The following is a 16,672-nucleotide window of genomic DNA, read 5'->3' as shown; positions in this document are numbered from 1 at the left end:
ACTATTGCTATTTCACTGTCAACTTGCTGTGAAGTAACTATGGGAGGTCAATGGCTGATATCAGTTTCAAGAACAAGACAAGCCCGAAACGCGGAATTGAAAAATGTATCCATATATTTAATTAAAAAACCATAATAGCTGAAAAATACGCACCGTTGCCTCAAGTTAAGAAATTTGCCAGGGGCCAATATACGAAACTATCCCCTGCCGTCCGAGCAAACCTATATAGCATATATCCACCGTAAAAGAAACTGAAATTGCAAATAAAGGACTATTTGAAGACATTTCAGTTACTTTTGTAATGTTGAAACATAAGCTATAAAGTTATTCGGAATACTAAGACATCAGCAGTACCATGGCCCTGAATCGTTTTAATTTATTTTCATTACTTAGAGGCACACTTCCTACTCCAGACACAAATGTCAGTTGATAAACGTCAGTAAACGTCAAGAAATCATACTTACCTGGACCAGGGAGTACCGTGATCAGCTAGGCGGTTTCCCCAGGATGAGGCCTTTCCATTGCACTTCGGTTGGGCTGAAACCTGCGATCACCCCAAATGTGGGTGACTCGGGGTCGTTATTTATTAGTGTGGGGGTCTGCGTTCGCGCTAACCCCTGATAATTCAATTAAAAATAACCAATAATCTCAAGCTTATGACAAAATTAGTCTGGATGTCTCTGATTAGCACGTGCCAATCGATAATGTTATTATTTCTTACACTGCTCTTTCAAGGGGTGGGTACCCCGGGTGGTCTAAATAGCCCACCATTACGGATCGCGGCCATCTCACCTGTCTGCGTGTGTTTGAGTTTCGGATTTGGCCCATGTGGTTATCAGAGAAAGCTTGCCAGTATGTTATCATGGGTCGGGAGTTCTTTCCGTTCAGTTTTCTTCTCCCGGGTTCTTCCTCCACCATTTATATTGCCTGCCATGCATAGCCTATCTTGTGCTGAAAAATGGCATTAAACCCTACAACAAACAACTTTCAAAGAGCCATCTCACAACGAACGTGTGAAATATCTTTGAGTAACAGCGATCCAGCATATTTGTGAGAGAAAGAAAGAAAGAAAGAGAAATAAATGGAAACATGCTTACTGGATTCGACGAAAATCAAGTTTTATTTTCACAGAACTTCTCTGCAGTAGAGAGAGAGAGAGAGAGAGAGAGAGAGAGAGAGAGAGAGAGAGAGAAACAATATCTTCAAATAACAGGAACAACTTCGTTAATACAGCAAGCTTGTTGTCCTTATCAAAAGCAGTGACAGCTTCATCATAAGTCTCATTGTAGAGATCATCTGCATCACCAGTTACTTCTGTATCAGCAGCACTTTCAACAATCCAAAGCTTCTAGACTCGGAGTACGGCGAAGCGTAGCTGGCCAATCAGTGGCACAAAGATTTCAAATTTAATAAAACAGAGGAAACAAATAGTAGTATTCCTTTGACCTGACAAGTCAATTTGCAGTGGTTCATAGCAAAAGAGGTTGATGCACTGCAACCTCAAATTTATACCTGCATTTTTCATTTATGACACCAAGCGATCTTGCCAGTGCAAACACAATCCCTTTCCTTACGTAACAGTTCGGGAAAGCATTGTGTACTAAACAGCTGGATGTGATTGACCATAGTTCTTGCTAGACGACTATTGCTATTTCACTGTCAACTTGCTGTGAAGTAACTATGGGAGGTCAATGGCTGATATCAGTTTCAAGAACAAGACAAGCCCGAAACGCGGAATTGAAAAATGTATCCATATATTTAATTAAAAAACCATAATAGCTGAAAAATACGCACCGTTGCCTCAAGTTAAGAAATTTGCCAGGGGCCAATATACGAAACTATCCCCTGCCGTCCGAGCAAACCTATATAGCATATATCCACCGTAAAAGAAACTGAAATTGCAAATAAAGGACTATTTGAAGACATTTCAGTTACTTTTGTAATGTTGAAACATAAGCTATAAAGTTATTCGGAATACTAAGACATCAGCAGTACCATGGCCCTGAATCGTTTTAATTTATTTTCATTACTTAGAGGCACACTTCCTACTCCAGACACAAATGTCAGTTGATAAACGTCAGTAAACGTCAAGAAATCATACTTACCTGGACCAGGGAGTACCGTGATCAGCTAGGCGGTTTCCCCAGGATGAGGCCTTTCCATTGCACTTCGGTTGGGCTGAAACCTGCGATCACCCCAAATGTGGGTGACTCGGGGTCGTTATTTATTAGTGTGGGGGTCTGCGTTCGCGCTAACCCCTGATAATTCAATTAAAAATAACCAATAATCTCAAGCTTATGACAAAATTAGTCTGGATGTCTCTGATTAGCACGTGCCAATCGATAATGTTATTATTTCTTACACTGCTCTTTCAAGGGGTGGGTACCCCGGGTGGTCTAAATAGCCCACCATTACGGATCGCGGCCATCTCACCTGTCTGCGTGTGTTTGAGTTTCGGATTTGGCCCATGTGGTTATCAGAGAAAGCTTGCCAGTATGTTATCATGGGTCGGGAGTTCTTTCCGTTCAGTTTTCTTCTCCCGGGTTCTTCCTCCACCATTTATATTGCCTGCCATGCATAGCCTATCTTGTGCTGAAAAATGGCATTAAACCCTACAACAAACAACTTTCAAAGAGCCATCTCACAACGAACGTGTGAAATATCTTTGAGTAACAGCGATCCAGCATATTTGTGAGAGAAAGAAAGAAAGAAAGAGAAATAAATGGAAACATGCCTACTGGATTCGACGAAAATCAAGTTTTATTTTCACAGAACTTCTCTGCAGTAGAGAGAGAGAGAGAGAGAGAGAGAGAGAGAGAGAGAGAGAGAGAGAAACAATATCTTCAAATAACAGGAACAACTTCGTTAATACAGCAAGCTTGTTGTCCTTATCAAAAGCAGTGACAGCTTCATCATAAGTCTCATTGTAGAGATCATCTGCATCACCAGTTACTTCTGTATCAGCAGCACTTTCAACAATCCAAAGCTTCTAGACTCGGAGTACGGCGAAGCGTAGCTGGCCAATCAGTGGCACAAAGATTTCAAATTTAATAAAACAGAGGAAACAAATAGTAGTATTCCTTTGACCTGACAAGTCGATTTGCAGTGGTTCATAGCAAAAGAGGTTGATGCACTGCAACCTCAAATTTATACCTGCATTTTTCATTTATGACACCAAGCGATCTTGCCAGTGCAAACACAATCCCTTTCCTTACGTAACAGTTCGGGAAAGCATTGTGTACTAAACAGCTGGATGTGATTGACCATAGTTCTTGCTAGACGACTATTGCTATTTCACTGTCAACTTGCTGTGAAGTAACTATGGGAGGTCAATGGCTGATATCAGTTTCAAGAACAAGACAAGCCCGAAACGCGGAATTGAAAAATGTATCCATATATTTAATTAAAAAACCATAATAGCTGAAAAATACGCACCGTTGCCTCAAGTTAAGAAATTTGCCAGGGGCCAATATACGAAACTATCCCCTGCCGTCCGAGCAAACCTATATAGCATATATCCACCGTAAAAGAAACTGAAATTGCAAATAAAGGACTATTTGAAGACATTTCAGTTACTTTTGTAATGTTGAAACATAAGCTATAAAGTTATTCGGAATACTAAGACATCAGCAGTACCATGGCCCTGAATCGTTTTAATTTATTTTCATTACTTAGAGGCACACTTCCTACTCCAGACACAAATGTCAGTTGATAAACGTCAGTAAACGTCAAGAAATCATACTTACCTGGACCAGGGAGTACCGTGATCAGCTAGGCGGTTTCCCCAGGATGAGGCCTTTCCATTGCACTTCGGTTGGGCTGAAACCTGCGATCACCCCAAATGTGGGTGACTCGGGGTCGTTATTTATTAGTGTGGGGGTCTGCGTTCGCGCTAACCCCTGATAATTCAATTAAAAATAACCAATAATCTCAAGCTTATGACAAAATTAGTCTGGATGTCTCTGATTAGCACGTGCCAATCGATAATGTTATTATTTCTTACACTGCTCTTTCAAGGGGTGGGTACCCCGGGTGGTCTAAATAGCCCACCATTACGGATCGCGGCCATCTCACCTGTCTGCGTGTGTTTGAGTTTCGGATTTGGCCCATGTGGTTATCAGAGAAAGCTTGCCAGTATGTTATCATGGGTCGGGAGTTCTTTCCGTTCAGTTTTCTTCTCCCGGGTTCTTCCTCCACCATTTATATTGCCTGCCATGCATAGCCTATCTTGTGCTGAAAAATGGCATTAAACCCTACAACAAACAACTTTCAAAGAGCCATCTCACAACGAACGTGTGAAATATCTTTGAGTAACAGCGATCCAGCATATTTGTGAGAGAAAGAAAGAAAGAAAGAGAAATAAATGGAAACATGCTTACTGGATTCGACGAAAATCAAGTTTTATTTTCACAGAACTTCTCTGCAGTAGAGAGAGAGAGAGAGAGAGAGAGAGAGAGAGAAACAATATCTTCAAATAACAGAAACAACTTCGTTAATACAGCAAGCTTGTTGTCCTTATCAAAAGCAGTGACAGCTTCATCATAAGTCTCATTGTAGAGATCATCTGCATCACCAGTTACTTCTGTATCAGCAGCACTTTCAACAATCCAAAGCTTCTAGACTCGGAGTACGGCGAAGCGTAGCTGGCCAATCAGTGGCACAAAGATTTCAAATTTAATAAAACAGAGGAAACAAATAGTAGTATTCCTTTGACCTGACAAGTCGATTTGCAGTGGTTCATAGCAAAAGAGGTTGATGCACTGCAACCTCAAATGTATACCTGCATTTTTCATTTATGACACCAAGCGATCTTGCCAGTGCAAACACAATCCCTTTCCCTACGTAACAGTTCGGGAAAGCATTGTGTACTAAACAGCTGGATGTGATTGACCATAGTTCTTGCTAGACGACTATTGCTATTTCACTGTCAACTTGCTGTGAAGTAACTATGGGAGGTCAATGGCTGATATCAGTTTCAAGAACAAGACAAGCCCGAAACGCGGAATTGAAAAATGTATCCATATATTTAATTAAAAAACCATAATAGCTGAAAAATACGCACCGTTGCCTCATGTTAAGAAATTTGCCAGGGGCCAATATACGAAACTATCCCCTGCCGTCCGAGCAAACCTATATAGCATATATCCACCGTAAAAGAAACTGAAATTGCAAATAAAGGACTATTTGAAGACATTTCAGTTACTTTTGTAATGTTGAAACATAAGCTATAAAGTTATTCGGAATACTAAGACATCAGCAGTACCATGGCCCTGAATCGTTTTAATTTATTTTCATTACTTAGAGGCACACTTCCTACTCCAGACACAAATGTCAGTTGATAAACGTCAGTAAACGTCAAGAAATCATACTTACCTGGACCAGGGAGTACCGTGATCAGCTAGGCGGTTTCCCCAGGATGAGGCCTTTCCATTGCATTTCGGTTGGGCTGAAACCTGCGATCACCCCAAATGTGGGTGACTCGGGGTCGTTATTTATCAGTGTGGGGGTCTGCGTTCGCGCTAACCCCTGATAATTCAATTAAAAATAACCAATAATCTCAAGCTTATGACAAAATTAGTCTGGATGTCTCTGATTAGCACGTGCCAATCGATAATGTTATTATTTCTTACACTGCTCTTTCAAGGGGTGGGTACCCCGGGTGGTCTAAATAGCCCACCATTACGGATCGCGGCCATCTCACCTGTCTGCGTGTGTTTGAGTTTCGGATTTGGCCCATGTGGTTATCAGAGAAAGCTTGCCAGTATGTTATCATGGGTCGGGAGTTCTTTCCGTTCAGTTTTCTTCTCCCGGGTTCTTCCTCCACCATTTATATTGCCTGCCATGCATAGCCTATCTTGTGCTGAAAAATGGCATTAAACCCTACAACAAACAACTTTCAAAGAGCCATCTCACAACGAACGTGTGAAATATCTTTGAGTAACAGCGATCCAGCATATTTGTGAGAGAAAGAAAGAAAGAAAGAGAAATAAATGGAAACATGCTTACTGGATTCGACGAAAATCAAGTTTTATTTTCACAGAACTTCTCTGCAGTAGAGAGAGAGAGAGAGAGAGAGAGAGAGAGAGAGAGAGAGAGAGAAACAATATCTTCAAATAACAGGAACAACTTCGTTAATACAGCAAGCTTGTTGTCCTTATCAAAAGCAGTGACAGCTTCATCATAAGTCTCATTGTAGAGATCATCTGCATCACCAGTTACTTCTGTATCAGCAGCACTTTCAACAATCCAAAGCTTCTAGACTCGGAGTACGGCGAAGCGTAGCTGGCCAATCAGTGGCACAAAGATTTCAAATTTAATAAAACAGAGGAAACAAATAGTAGTATTCCTTTGACCTGACAAGTCGATTTGCAGTGGTTCATAGCAAAAGAGGTTGATGCACTGCAACCTCAAATTTATACCTGCATTTTTCATTTATGACACCAAGCGATCTTGCCAGTGCAAACACAATCCCTTTCCCTACGTAACAGTTCGGGAAAGCATTGTGTACTAAACAGCTGGATGTGATTGACCATAGTTCTTGCTAGACGACTATTGCTATTTCACTGTCAACTTGCTGTGAAGTAACTATGGGAGGTCAATGGCTGATATCAGTTTCAAGAACAAGACAAGCCCGAAACGCGGAATTGAAAAATGTATCCATATATTTAATTAAAAAACCATAATAGCTGAAAAATACGCACCGTTGCCTCAAGTTAAGAAATTTGCCAGGGGCCAATATACGAAACTATCCCCTGCCGTCCGAGCAAACCTATATAGCATATATCCACCGTAAAAGAAACTGAAATTGCAAATAAAGGACTATTTGAAGACATTTCAGTTACTTTTGTAATGTTGAAACATAAGCTATAAAGTTATTCGGAATACTAAGACATCAGCAGTACCATGGCCCTGAATCGTTTTAATTTATTTTCATTACTTAGAGGCACACTTCCTACTCCAGACACAAATGTCAGTTGATAAACGTCAGTAAACGTCAAGAAATCATACTTACCTGGACCAGGGAGTACCGTGATCAGCTAGGCGGTTTCCCCAGGATGAGGCCTTTCCATTGCACTTCGGTTGGGCTGAAACCTGCGATCACCCCAAATGTGGGTGACTCGGGGTCGTTATTTATTAGTGTGGGGGTCTGCGTTCGCGCTAACCCCTGATAATTCAATTAAAAATAACCAATAATCTCAAGCTTATGACAAAATTAGTCTGGATGTCTCTGATTAGCACGTGCCAATCGATAATGTTATTATTTCTTACACTGCTCTTTCAAGGGGTGGGTACCCCGGGTGGTCTAAATAGCCCACCATTACGGATCGCGGCCATCTCACCTGTCTGCGTGTGTTTGAGTTTCGGATTTGGCCCATGTGGTTATCAGAGAAAGCTTGCCAGTATGTTATCATGGGTCGGGAGTTCTTTCCGTTCAGTTTTCTTCTCCCGGGTTCTTCCTCCACCATTTATATTGCCTGCCATGCATAGCCTATCTTGTGCTGAAAAATGGCATTAAACCCTACAACAAACAACTTTCAAAGAGCCATCTCACAACGAACGTGTGAAATATCTTTGAGTAACAGCGATCCAGCATATTTGTGAGAGAAAGAAAGAAAGAAAGAGAAATAAATGGAAACATGCCTACTGGATTCGACGAAAATCAAGTTTTATTTTCACAGAACTTCTCTGCAGTAGAGAGAGAGAGAGAGAGAGAGAGAGAGAGAGAGAGAGAGAGAGAAACAATATCTTCAAATAACAGGAACAACTTCGTTAATACAGCAAGCTTGTTGTCCTTATCAAAAGCAGTGACAGCTTCATCATAAGTCTCATTGTAGAGATCATCTGCATCACCAGTTACTTCTGTATCAGCAGCACTTTCAACAATCCAAAGCTTCTAGACTCGGAGTACGGCGAAGCGTAGCTGGCCAATCAGTGGCACAAAGATTTCAAATTTAATAAAACAGAGGAAACAAATAGTAGTATTCCTTTGACCTGACAAGTCGATTTGCAGTGGTTCATAGCAAAAGAGGTTGATGCACTGCAACCTCAAATTTATACCTGCATTTTTCATTTATGACACCAAGCGATCTTGCCAGTGCAAACACAATCCCTTTCCTTACGTAACAGTTCGGGAAAGCATTGTGTACTAAACAGCTGGATGTGATTGACCATAGTTCTTGCTAGACGACTATTGCTATTTCACTGTCAACTTGCTGTGAAGTAACTATGGGAGGTCAATGGCTGATATCAGTTTCAAGAACAAGACAAGCCCGAAACGCGGAATTGAAAAATGTATCCATATATTTAATTAAAAAACCATAATAGCTGAAAAATACGCACCGTTGCCTCAAGTTAAGAAATTTGCCAGGGGCCAATATACGAAACTATCCCCTGCCGTCCGAGCAAACCTATATAGCATATATCCACCGTAAAAGAAACTGAAATTGCAAATAAAGGACTATTTGAAGACATTTCAGTTACTTTTGTAATGTTGAAACATAAGCTATAAAGTTATTCGGAATACTAAGACATCAGCAGTACCATGGCCCTGAATCGTTTTAATTTATTTTCATTACTTAGAGGCACACTTCCTACTCCAGACACAAATGTCAGTTGATAAACGTCAGTAAACGTCAAGAAATCATACTTACCTGGACCAGGGAGTACCGTGATCAGCTAGGCGGTTTCCCCAGGATGAGGCCTTTCCATTGCACTTCGGTTGGGCTGAAACCTGCGATCACCCCAAATGTGGGTGACTCGGGGTCGTTATTTATTAGTGTGGGGGTCTGCGTTCGCGCTAACCCCTGATAATTCAATTAAAAATAACCAATAATCTCAAGCTTATGACAAAATTAGTCTGGATGTCTCTGATTAGCACGTGCCAATCGATAATGTTATTATTTCTTACACTGCTCTTTCAAGGGGTGGGTACCCCGGGTGGTCTAAATAGCCCACCATTACGGATCGCGGCCATCTCACCTGTCTGCGTGTGTTTGAGTTTCGGATTTGGCCCATGTGGTTATCAGAGAAAGCTTGCCAGTATGTTATCATGGGTCGGGAGTTCTTTCCGTTCAGTTTTCTTCTCCCGGGTTCTTCCTCCACCATTTATATTGCCTGCCATGCATAGCCTATCTTGTGCTGAAAAATGGCATTAAACCCTACAACAAACAACTTTCAAAGAGCCATCTCACAACGAACGTGTGAAATATCTTTGAGTAACAGCGATCCAGCATATTTGTGAGAGAAAGAAAGAAAGAAAGAGAAATAAATGGAAACATGCTTACTGGATTCGACGAAAATCAAGTTTTATTTTCACAGAACTTCTCTGCAGTAGAGAGAGAGAGAGAGAGAGAGAGAGAGAGAGAGAGAGAGAGAGAGAGAGAGAGAGAAACAATATCTTCAAATAACAGGAACAACTTCGTTAATACAGCAAGCTTGTTGTCCTTATCAAAAGCAGTGACAGCTTCATCATAAGTCTCATTGTAGAGATCATCTGCATCACCAGTTACTTCTGTATCAGCAGCACTTTCAACAATCCAAAGCTTCTAGACTCGGAGTACGGCGAAGCGTAGCTGGCCAATCAGTGGCACAAAGATTTCAAATTTAATAAAACAGAGGAAACAAATAGTAGTATTCCTTTGACCTGACAAGTCAATTTGCAGTGGTTCATAGCAAAAGAGGTTGATGCACTGCAACCTCAAATTTATACCTGCATTTTTCATTTATGACACCAAGCGATCTTGCCAGTGCAAACACAATCCCTTTCCTTACGTAACAGTTCGGGAAAGCATTGTGTACTAAACAGCTGGATGTGATTGACCATAGTTCTTGCTAGACGACTATTGCTATTTCACTGTCAACTTGCTGTGAAGTAACTATGGGAGGTCAATGGCTGATATCAGTTTCAAGAACAAGACAAGCCCGAAACGCGGAATTGAAAAATGTATCCATATATTTAATTAAAAAACCATAATAGCTGAAAAATACGCACCGTTGCCTCAAGTTAAGAAATTTGCCAGGGGCCAATATACGAAACTATCCCCTGCCGTCCGAGCAAACCTATATAGCATATATCCACCGTAAAAGAAACTGAAATTGCAAATAAAGGACTATTTGAAGACATTTCAGTTACTTTTGTAATGTTGAAACATAAGCTATAAAGTTATTCGGAATACTAAGACATCAGCAGTACCATGGCCCTGAATCGTTTTAATTTATTTTCATTACTTAGAGGCACACTTCCTACTCCAGACACAAATGTCAGTTGATAAACGTCAGTAAACGTCAAGAAATCATACTTACCTGGACCAGGGAGTACCGTGATCAGCTAGGCGGTTTCCCCAGGATGAGGCCTTTCCATTGCACTTCGGTTGGGCTGAAACCTGCGATCACCCCAAATGTGGGTGACTCGGGGTCGTTATTTATTAGTGTGGGGGTCTGCGTTCGCGCTAACCCCTGATAATTCAATTAAAAATAACCAATAATCTCAAGCTTATGACAAAATTAGTCTGGATGTCTCTGATTAGCACGTGCCAATCGATAATGTTATTATTTCTTACACTGCTCTTTCAAGGGGTGGGTACCCCGGGTGGTCTAAATAGCCCACCATTACGGATCGCGGCCATCTCACCTGTCTGCGTGTGTTTGAGTTTCGGATTTGGCCCATGTGGTTATCAGAGAAAGCTTGCCAGTATGTTATCATGGGTCGGGAGTTCTTTCCGTTCAGTTTTCTTCTCCCGGGTTCTTCCTCCACCATTTATATTGCCTGCCATGCATAGCCTATCTTGTGCTGAAAAATGGCATTAAACCCTACAACAAACAACTTTCAAAGAGCCATCTCACAACGAACGTGTGAAATATCTTTGAGTAACAGCGATCCAGCATATTTGTGAGAGAAAGAAAGAAAGAAAGAGAAATAAATGGAAACATGCCTACTGGATTCGACGAAAATCAAGTTTTATTTTCACAGAACTTCTCTGCAGTAGAGAGAGAGAGAGAGAGAGAGAGAGAGAGAGAGAGAGAGAGAGAGAGAGAGAGAAACAATATCTTCAAATAACAGGAACAACTTCGTTAATACAGCAAGCTTGTTGTCCTTATCAAAAGCAGTGACAGCTTCATCATAAGTCTCATTGTAGAGATCATCTGCATCACCAGTTACTTCTGTATCAGCAGCACTTTCAACAATCCAAAGCTTCTAGACTCGGAGTACGGCGAAGCGTAGCTGGCCAATCAGTGGCACAAAGATTTCAAATTTAATAAAACAGAGGAAACAAATAGTAGTATTCCTTTGACCTGACAAGTCGATTTGCAGTGGTTCATAGCAAAAGAGGTTGATGCACTGCAACCTCAAATTTATACCTGCATTTTTCATTTATGACACCAAGCGATCTTGCCAGTGCAAACACAATCCCTTTCCTTACGTAACAGTTCGGGAAAGCATTGTGTACTAAACAGCTGGATGTGATTGACCATAGTTCTTGCTAGACGACTATTGCTATTTCACTGTCAACTTGCTGTGAAGTAACTATGGGAGGTCAATGGCTGATATCAGTTTCAAGAACAAGACAAGCCCGAAACGCGGAATTGAAAAATGTATCCATATATTTAATTAAAAAACCATAATAGCTGAAAAATACGCACCGTTGCCTCAAGTTAAGAAATTTGCCAGGGGCCAATATACGAAACTATCCCCTGCCGTCCGAGCAAACCTATATAGCATATATCCACCGTAAAAGAAACTGAAATTGCAAATAAAGGACTATTTGAAGACATTTCAGTTACTTTTGTAATGTTGAAACATAAGCTATAAAGTTATTCGGAATACTAAGACATCAGCAGTACCATGGCCCTGAATCGTTTTAATTTATTTTCATTACTTAGAGGCACACTTCCTACTCCAGACACAAATGTCAGTTGATAAACGTCAGTAAACGTCAAGAAATCATACTTACCTGGACCAGGGAGTACCGTGATCAGCTAGGCGGTTTCCCCAGGATGAGGCCTTTCCATTGCACTTCGGTTGGGCTGAAACCTGCGATCACCCCAAATGTGGGTGACTCGGGGTCGTTATTTATTAGTGTGGGGGTCTGCGTTCGCGCTAACCCCTGATAATTCAATTAAAAATAACCAATAATCTCAAGCTTATGACAAAATTAGTCTGGATGTCTCTGATTAGCACGTGCCAATCGATAATGTTATTATTTCTTACACTGCTCTTTCAAGGGGTGGGTACCCCGGGTGGTCTAAATAGCCCACCATTACGGATCGCGGCCATCTCACCTGTCTGCGTGTGTTTGAGTTTCGGATTTGGCCCATGTGGTTATCAGAGAAAGCTTGCCAGTATGTTATCATGGGTCGGGAGTTCTTTCCGTTCAGTTTTCTTCTCCCGGGTTCTTCCTCCACCATTTATATTGCCTGCCATGCATAGCCTATCTTGTGCTGAAAAATGGCATTAAACCCTACAACAAACAACTTTCAAAGAGCCATCTCACAACGAACGTGTGAAATATCTTTGAGTAACAGCGATCCAGCATATTTGTGAGAGAAAGAAAGAAAGAAAGAGAAATAAATGGAAACATGCTTACTGGATTCGACGAAAATCAAGTTTTATTTTCACAGAACTTCTCTGCAGTAGAGAGAGAGAGAGAGAGAGAGAGAGAGAGAGAGAGAGAGAGAGAGAGAAACAATATCTTCAAATAACAGGAACAACTTCGTTAATACAGCAAGCTTGTTGTCCTTATCAAAAGCAGTGACAGCGTCATCATAAGTCTCATTGTAGAGATCATCTGCATCACCAGTTACTTCTGTATCAGCAGCACTTTCAACAATCCAAAGCTTCTAGACTCGGAGTACGGCGAAGCGTAGCTGGCCAATCAGTGGCACAAAGATTTCAAATTTAATAAAACAGAGGAAACAAATAGTAGTATTCCTTTGACCTGACAAGTCAATTTGCAGTGGTTCATAGCAAAAGAGGTTGATGCACTGCAACCTCAAATTTATACCTGCATTTTTCATTTATGACACCAAGCGATCTTGCCAGTGCAAACACAATCCCTTTCCTTACGTAACAGTTCGGGAAAGCATTGTGTACTAAACAGCTGGATGTGATTGACCATAGTTCTTGCTAGACGACTATTGCTATTTCACTGTCAACTTGCTGTGAAGTAACTATGGGAGGTCAATGGCTGATATCAGTTTCAAGAACAAGACAAGCCCGAAACGCGGAATTGAAAAATGTATCCATATATTTAATTAAAAAACCATAATAGCTGAAAAATACGCACCGTTGCCTCAAGTTAAGAAATTTGCCAGGGGCCAATATACGAAACTATCCCCTGCCGTCCGAGCAAACCTATATAGCATATATCCACCGTAAAAGAAACTGAAATTGCAAATAAAGGACTATTTGAAGACATTTCAGTTACTTTTGTAATGTTGAAACATAAGCTATAAAGTTATTCGGAATACTAAGACATCAGCAGTACCATGGCCCTGAATCGTTTTAATTTATTTTCATTACTTAGAGGCACACTTCCTACTCCAGACACAAATGTCAGTTGATAAACGTCAGTAAACGTCAAGAAATCATACTTACCTGGACCAGGGAGTACCGTGATCAGCTAGGCGGTTTCCCCAGGATGAGGCCTTTCCATTGCACTTCGGTTGGGCTGAAACCTGCGATCACCCCAAATGTGGGTGACTCGGGGTCGTTATTTATTAGTGTGGGGGTCTGCGTTCGCGCTAACCCCTGATAATTCAATTAAAAATAACCAATAATCTCAAGCTTATGACAAAATTAGTCTGGATGTCTCTGATTAGCACGTGCCAATCGATAATGTTATTATTTCTTACACTGCTCTTTCAAGGGGTGGGTACCCCGGGTGGTCTAAATAGCCCACCATTACGGATCGCGGCCATCTCACCTGTCTGCGTGTGTTTGAGTTTCGGATTTGGCCCATGTGGTTATCAGAGAAAGCTTGCCAGTATGTTATCATGGGTCGGGAGTTCTTTCCGTTCAGTTTTCTTCTCCCGGGTTCTTCCTCCACCATTTATATTGCCTGCCATGCATAGCCTATCTTGTGCTGAAAAATGGCATTAAACCCTACAACAAACAACTTTCAAAGAGCCATCTCACAACGAACGTGTGAAATATCTTTGAGTAACAGCGATCCAGCATATTTGTGAGAGAAAGAAAGAAAGAAAGAGAAATAAATGGAAACATGCTTACTGGATTCGACGAAAATCAAGTTTTATTTTCACAGAACTTCTCTGCAGTAGAGAGAGAGAGAGAGAGAGAGAGAGAGAGAGAGAGAGAGAGAGAGAGAAACAATATCTTCAAATAACAGGAACAACTTCGTTAATACAGCAAGCTTGTTGTCCTTATCAAAAGCAGTGACAGCTTCATCATAAGTCTCATTGTAGAGATCATCTGCATCACCAGTTACTTCTGTATCAGCAGCACTTTCAACAATCCAAAGCTTCTAGACTCGGAGTACGGCGAAGCGTAGCTGGCCAATCAGTGGCACAAAGATTTCAAATTTAATAAAACAGAGGAAACAAATAGTAGTATTCCTTTGACCTGACAAGTCGATTTGCAGTGGTTCATAGCAAAAGAGGTTGATGCACTGCAACCTCAAATTTATACCTGCATTTTTCATTTATGACACCAAGCGATCTTGCCAGTGCAAACACAATCCCTTTCCTTACGTAACAGTTCGGGAAAGCATTGTGTACTAAACAGCTGGATGTGATTGACCATAGTTCTTGCTAGACGACTATTGCTATTTCACTGTCAACTTGCTGTGAAGTAACTATGGGAGGTCAATGGCTGATATCAGTTTCAAGAACAAGACAAGCCCGAAACGCGGAATTGAAAAATGTATCCATATATTTAATTAAAAAACCATAATAGCTGAAAAATACGCACCGTTGCCTCAAGTTAAGAAATTTGCCAGGGGCCAATATACGAAACTATCCCCTGCCGTCCGAGCAAACCTATATAGCATATATCCACCGTAAAAGAAACTGAAATTGCAAATAAAGGACTATTTGAAGACATTTCAGTTACTTTTGTAATGTTGAAACATAAGCTATAAAGTTATTCGGAATACTAAGACATCAGCAGTACCATGGCCCTGAATCGTTTTAATTTATTTTCATTACTTAGAGGCACACTTCCTACTCCAGACACAAATGTCAGTTGATAAACGTCAGTAAACGTCAAGAAATCATACTTACCTGGACCAGGGAGTACCGTGATCAGCTAGGCGGTTTCCCCAGGATGAGGCCTTTCCATTGCACTTCGGTTGGGCTGAAACCTGCGATCACCCCAAATGTGGGTGACTCGGGGTCGTTATTTATTAGTGTGGGGGTCTGCGTTCGCGCTAACCCCTGATAATTCAATTAAAAATAACCAATAATCTCAAGCTTATGACAAAATTAGTCTGGATGTCTCTGATTAGCACGTGCCAATCGATAATGTTATTATTTCTTACACTGCTCTTTCAAGGGGTGGGTACCCCGGGTGGTCTAAATAGCCCACCATTACGGATCGCGGCCATCTCACCTGTCTGCGTGTGTTTGAGTTTCGGATTTGGCCCATGTGGTTATCAGAGAAAGCTTGCCAGTATGTTATCATGGGTCGGGAGTTCTTTCCGTTCAGTTTTCTTCTCCCGGGTTCTTCCTCCACCATTTATATTGCCTGCCATGCATAGCCTATCTTGTGCTGAAAAATGGCATTAAACCCTACAACAAACAACTTTCAAAGAGCCATCTCACAACGAACGTGTGAAATATCTTTGAGTAACAGCGATCCAGCATATTTGTGAGAGAAAGAAAGAGAGAAAGAGAAATAAATGGAAACATGCTTACTGGATTCGACGAAAATCAAGTTTTATTTTCACAGAACTTCTCTGCAGTAGAGAGAGAGAGAGAGAGAGAGAGAGAGAGAGAGAGAGAGAGAGAGAAACAATATCTTCAAATAACAGGAACAACTTCGTTAATACAGCAAGCTTGTTGTCCTTATCAAAAGCAGTGACAGCTTCATCATAAGTCTCATTGTAGAGATCATCTGCATCACCAGTTACTTCTGTATCAGCAGCACTTTCAACAATCCAAAGCTTCTAGACTCGGAGTACGGCGAAGCGTAGCTGGCCAATCAGTGGCACAAAGATTTCAAATTTAATAAAACAGAGGAAACAAATAGTAGTATTCCTTTGACCTGACAAGTCGATTTGCAGTGGTTCATAGCAAAAGAGGTTGATGCACTGCAACCTCAAATTTATACCTGCATTTTTCATTTATGACACCAAGCGATCTTGCCAGTGCAAACACAATCCCTTTCCCTACGTAACAGTTCGGGAAAGCATTGTGTACTAAACAGCTGGATGTGATTGACCATAGTTCTTGCTAGACGACTATTGCTATTTCACTGTCAACTTGCTGTGAAGTAACTATGGGAGGTCAATGGCTGATATCAGTTTCAAGAACAAGACAAGCCCGAAACGCGGAATTGAAAAATGTATCCATATATTTAATTAAAAAAACATAATAGCTGAAAAATACGCACCGTTGCCTCAAGTTAAGAAATTTGCCAGGGGCCAATATACGAAACTATCCCCTGCCGTCCGAGCAAACCTATATAGCATATATCCACCGTAAAAGAAACTGAAAT

At 41.1% G+C, this 16,672-nt stretch overlaps 10 non-coding genes across 10 annotated transcripts; all 10 read left to right on the top strand.

Annotated features, from left to right (window-relative positions):
- Positions 1–456: 456 nt before the first annotated feature.
- LOC149773968 (U1 spliceosomal RNA) lies at positions 457–620 on the top strand. The gene has a single exon (XR_016417189.1). It is a non-coding gene; the product is annotated as a U1 spliceosomal RNA (small nuclear RNA).
- Positions 621–2,097: 1,477 nt separating this feature from the next.
- Positions 2,098–2,261, top strand: LOC149773967 (U1 spliceosomal RNA). Its single transcript, XR_016417188.1, has one exon. It is a non-coding gene; the product is annotated as a U1 spliceosomal RNA (small nuclear RNA).
- A 1,477-nt stretch (positions 2,262–3,738) lies between these two features.
- Positions 3,739–3,902, top strand: LOC149773966 (U1 spliceosomal RNA). Its single transcript, XR_016417187.1, has one exon. It is a non-coding gene; the product is annotated as a U1 spliceosomal RNA (small nuclear RNA).
- A 1,463-nt stretch (positions 3,903–5,365) lies between these two features.
- LOC149773965 (U1 spliceosomal RNA) lies at positions 5,366–5,529 on the top strand. The gene has a single exon (XR_016417203.1). It is a non-coding gene; the product is annotated as a U1 spliceosomal RNA (small nuclear RNA).
- A 1,475-nt stretch (positions 5,530–7,004) lies between these two features.
- On the top strand, positions 7,005–7,168 carry LOC149773964 (U1 spliceosomal RNA). The gene has a single exon (XR_016417185.1). It is a non-coding gene; the product is annotated as a U1 spliceosomal RNA (small nuclear RNA).
- A 1,475-nt stretch (positions 7,169–8,643) lies between these two features.
- LOC149773963 (U1 spliceosomal RNA) lies at positions 8,644–8,807 on the top strand. The gene has a single exon (XR_016417184.1). It is a non-coding gene; the product is annotated as a U1 spliceosomal RNA (small nuclear RNA).
- Positions 8,808–10,294: 1,487 nt separating this feature from the next.
- Positions 10,295–10,458, top strand: LOC149773962 (U1 spliceosomal RNA). Its single transcript, XR_016417183.1, has one exon. It is a non-coding gene; the product is annotated as a U1 spliceosomal RNA (small nuclear RNA).
- A 1,485-nt stretch (positions 10,459–11,943) lies between these two features.
- Positions 11,944–12,107, top strand: LOC149773961 (U1 spliceosomal RNA). The gene has a single exon (XR_016417182.1). It is a non-coding gene; the product is annotated as a U1 spliceosomal RNA (small nuclear RNA).
- A 1,479-nt stretch (positions 12,108–13,586) lies between these two features.
- On the top strand, positions 13,587–13,750 carry LOC149773960 (U1 spliceosomal RNA). Its single transcript, XR_016417181.1, has one exon. It is a non-coding gene; the product is annotated as a U1 spliceosomal RNA (small nuclear RNA).
- Positions 13,751–15,229: 1,479 nt separating this feature from the next.
- LOC149773959 (U1 spliceosomal RNA) lies at positions 15,230–15,393 on the top strand. Its single transcript, XR_016417180.1, has one exon. It is a non-coding gene; the product is annotated as a U1 spliceosomal RNA (small nuclear RNA).
- The last annotated feature ends 1,279 nt before the right edge of the window (positions 15,394–16,672 follow it).

Source organism: Sinohyriopsis cumingii, unplaced genomic scaffold (genome assembly GCF_028554795.1).
Source record: "Sinohyriopsis cumingii isolate HCF-2022 unplaced genomic scaffold, ASM2855479v2 utg000547l, whole genome shotgun sequence".
Lineage (NCBI taxonomy): Eukaryota > Metazoa > Mollusca > Bivalvia > Unionida > Unionidae > Sinohyriopsis > Sinohyriopsis cumingii.
This window is presented reverse-complemented; position numbering and strand designations above follow the sequence as displayed.